The 4,313-nt window shown below is 38.4% G+C and overlaps 1 pseudogene; it reads left to right on the top strand.

Annotated features, from left to right (window-relative positions):
• The first annotated feature begins 358 nt into the window (after window positions 1–358).
• Window positions 359–1,979, top strand: LOC126058096 (lanosterol 14-alpha demethylase-like; annotated as a pseudogene).
• The last annotated feature ends 2,334 nt before the right edge of the window (window positions 1,980–4,313 follow it).

The raw sequence follows: 4,313 nt of genomic DNA, 5'->3' as shown, positions 1-4,313 counted from the left end.
GATAAATTACATATAAATGTTAATTTTGGGAATATATCTCATGATATTTAGGTCAATGTTAGTTTTAAACTTTTGTGAATTCCATAATTTGACAAAAGGAAGAATCGTGTCTCTTCACCTGTGTACTGGTTCTTATTTAACTAATGGTTTTTTGAACAAAATGGTAAAGAAATTTTAGACATGGCCTATATTTGTTTGATTCAAAAATATTAAAAATTGGTATATGAGGAGACCTGGGGGTCTGGGGCCACCTCCTTACACCCATCTGCCGGCTTCTATCTCTTCACGGAATCTGAGGAGATCAGATGACCTTGGCCTCCAGGGTCTCCGAAGGGCTGAAGCGGCAGTGTTGGCCGGGATGGTGCTGCCGCGCTTATTGCAGGTGGGGAGGTAGGTGCTAGGGCAGGCAATGGAGCAGGTGACGGGTGGCAGCCTCCTTTCTATGCACCTCATCACCTGCACCTTCAACCTCAGCCTGGTCTACCTGTTCCACCTCCCCGTTGCCCACCTGGCCCAGCTGAAGGAGGGGGCGAAAAATCCACCATACATTTTCTCTCCAATTCCATTCCTTGGACATGCAGTAGCATTTGGGAAAAGTCCAGTTGAATTCCTAGAAAATGCATATGAGAAGTATGGACCAGTGTTTAGTTTTACCATGGTGAGCAAGACCTTTACTTCCCTTCTGGGGAGCTACGCTGCTGCACTGTTTTTTAATAGTAAAAATGAAGATATGAATGTAGAAGTTGTCTACAGTCATCTGACAACACCTACGTGTGGAAAGGGGGTCACATACGATGTGCCTAATCCATTTTTTTTTTTGAAGCAGAAGAAAACGTTAAAAAGTGGCCTCGACTTAGCCCCTTTTAGACAGCAGCCTTCTGTAATAGAAAAAGAAACAAAAGAATACTTTGAAAGTTGGGGGGGAAGTGGGAAAAAATTTGTTTGAAGCTCTTTCTGAGCTAATAATTTTAATGGCTGCCATTGTTTACATGGAAAGGAAATCAGAAGTCACCTCAATGAGAAGGTGGAACAGCTGTATGCAGATTCGGATGGAGGTTTTAGCCATGCAGCCTGGCTGTTGCCTGGTTGGCTGCCTTTGCCAAGTTTCAGATGCAGGGACAGAGCTCATCGAGAGATCAAGAATATTTCCTACAAGGCAATCCAGAAATGCAGACAGTCAGGGGAAAAAATTGACAACATTCTCCAAACTTTACTAGAATCTACATACAAGAATGGGTGTCTGATAGATGATGAAGTAGCAGGAATACTTACTGGACTGTTCTTGGCAGGGGAGCATACATCCCCAACTGCTAGTGTGTGGATGGGCTTCTTTTTGGCCAGAGACAAAATACTTCAAGAAAAATGTTATTCAGAACAGAACAGTATGTGGAGAGGATCTGTGTCCTTCAACATATGACCAACAAGCTCAAGGATCTAAATTTACCTGATCACTGTATTAAGGAAACATTAAGACTTAGACCTCCTATGATGACCATGATGAGAATTACCAGAACTTCCCAGATTGTGGTAGGGTATACCATTCCTCCAGGTCACCAGGTGTGTATGTCTCCCTCTGTCAACCAAAGGCTTAAAGGCTCATGGGCAGAATGTCTGGACTTTAATCCTGGTCGATATTTACAGAAAAACCCAGCATCAGGAGGGAAGTTTGTCTATGTGCCATTTGGAGTTGGTGTCATCATTGTATTGGGGAAAATTTTGCCTATGTTCAAATCAAGACAATTTGGTTCACTATGCTTCATTTATATGAATTTGATCTCATTAATGGATGTTTACCCAGTGTGCATTACGCAACCATGATTCACACCCCTGAAAACCCAGTTATCCAATACAAACTATCAAAATGGAAAAGGTGGCAAGAACTAATGTGTGAAACATCACTGTCAGCAGCAAAAGTATTTGCAGATAATGAGGTTTATGAAATAACTACTACTGTACCCTTTTTTGAGTGTGTAATTTAAAGAGAGTGGTTTAAGATTTTTACATTTCATGAACAGAATGATTCCACTAATTCTGGAGGTATTTCAAACATTTTCTAATAGTTTTATGATGAATACAGTTGTCCCTCTGTATCTGTGTGGGATTGGTTTCAGGACCCCCTCAGATACCAAAATCAGGAGATGCTCAAGTCCCTTATTTAAATAGCATAGTATTTGCATATAACCTACACACATCCTCCGGTATAATTCAAAGCATCTCAAGATTACTTATGATACCTAATGCAATGTAAATGCTATGTAAATAGTTGTTACACTGTATTATTTAGGAAATATTGACAAGACATGAGGTGAACAATGCTCAAACAAGGAGTGCTGGAGAGAGACTGGGGATCTGTGAAATGGCGGGAGGCAAGAGCAGGGGATGCCTACACCTCACTTCATTCGTGTGGATTCAGCGTAATGTATGGCATGAGGCAAATTCCAGTTTTGCTTTTGGGACTTTGCTTTTTTTTTTTCCACAAAGTTTCGATTGGCGGTTGGTTGAATTCATAGATGTGGAACCCAAGGATACAGAGGGCCAATTTTACTTTTTAAATGTCCTTTAAGGGAGTAAAGCTCATTAGTAAAATAATGATGATGATAATAATAATAATAATAATAATAATAATAATAATAATAATAATAAATTGTCTAGTAAAGATTTAGGTACTTGGCAGATTCTGAGTAACATAAATGAAAATTTCCCGGTACTAATTCTAAGACCATATATACTTCTTGGAAATTAAAACACAAAGTATTCAAATCTTGAGCTAGTTCTTCATGGTATAGAAAACTCAGTGGAATACTTGAAAGCCATAGATTATTCATTTACCACGGAAGTTCTTTTGAGTGTCGTGTGTGGAGGTGGGAGGGTAGGCAATAACTATCATGGGTAAAGTCCTTAGTAAAAGAGGATGCTATTAACTGCCTTGAATGATATGATACTCAGCAATGGGACTATGTTGGTGAAAAATAATGTCACATGAAATTATTACTGGAAGCCTTGTCTATAGGAAATAAAAATCTGTGACCATGATAAAAAAAGAAAAAAATTGGTACATGATTTGAGATTAATGAGAGACAATATAATGAAATCTATCATTATCATATATGTCTTATTTAAACAATTGTACTATGTGGAATACATACAATCATAGGTTGATTAATCAAAAATCAATTTGCTTGACACAATAAAGTGTAGTTGAAATATGGAATGAATAGGATAAATAAGCATTTTACTTTTAGTATATCCTGTGTTGTTAGGTAGTGTCAAGTTGGTTGCAACTCATATGTACAACAGAACGGAACACTGCCATCCTGAGCCATTCTCATTATCATGGTTACTTTTGAGCCCATTGTTACAGATCTCTGTCAATCCACCTTGTTGAAGGTCTTCCTCTTTTTTCTGACCCTCCACTTTACTAAGCATGATGTCCTCCAGTGACTGGTCCCTACTGATAACATGTCCAAGGTACGTGAGATTAAGTCTCACCATCCTCACTTCCAAGGAACACTCTGGCTGTATATCTTCCAAGATGACTTGTTCATTCCTCGAGTAGTACATGGCATATTCAATATTTTTCACCAACATTATAAATCAAAGACATAAGTTCTTCTTCAGTCTTCCTTATTCCTTGTCCAGCTTTCACATGTATATGAGGCAATTGAAAATATCATAGCTTGGGTCAGGCACACCTTAGTCCTTAAAGGGACATCTTTGCTTTTTGAACACTTTAAAGAGGTATTTCACAGATTTATCAAATGCAGTATGTCCTTTGATTTTCTGACTGCTGCTTCCATGGGTTTTCATTGTGGATCCAAGTAAAATGAAATCCTTGAGACCTTCAATCTTTTATCCATTTAACATGATGTTGCTTATTGGTCCAGTTGTGAGAATTTTTCTTTTCTTTTTGTTGAGTTGCAATCCATACTAAAGGCTGTGGTCTTTGATATTCATCAGCCAGTGCTTCAAGTACTCTCATTTTCAGCAAGCAAGGTTGTGTTATCTCCATATCTCAGGTTGTTAATGAGTCTTCCGCAAATCCTGATGCCACATTCTTCTTCATATAGTCCAGCTTCTCAGATTATTTGCTCAGCATATAGATTGAATAAGTATGGTGAAAAAAATGCAGTACTGCATACCCTTCTGGATTTTAAACCATGCAGTAACCCCTTGCTCTATTTGAAGGACTTCCTCTTGGCCTATGTACAGGTTCCTCGTGTGCACAATTGTTTTTGAATTCGCATTCTTTACAATGTTATCCACAGATTTTTATGATCCACACAGTTGAATACCTTTGTATAGTCAATAAAACA

The sequence above is a fragment of the Elephas maximus genome, chromosome 14, assembly GCF_024166365.1.
Source record: "Elephas maximus indicus isolate mEleMax1 chromosome 14, mEleMax1 primary haplotype, whole genome shotgun sequence".
Classification (NCBI taxonomy): Eukaryota; Metazoa; Chordata; class Mammalia; order Proboscidea; family Elephantidae; genus Elephas; species Elephas maximus.
The sequence above is the reverse complement of the archived record's forward strand: the minus strand, read 5'-3'. Positions and strand labels throughout refer to the sequence as shown.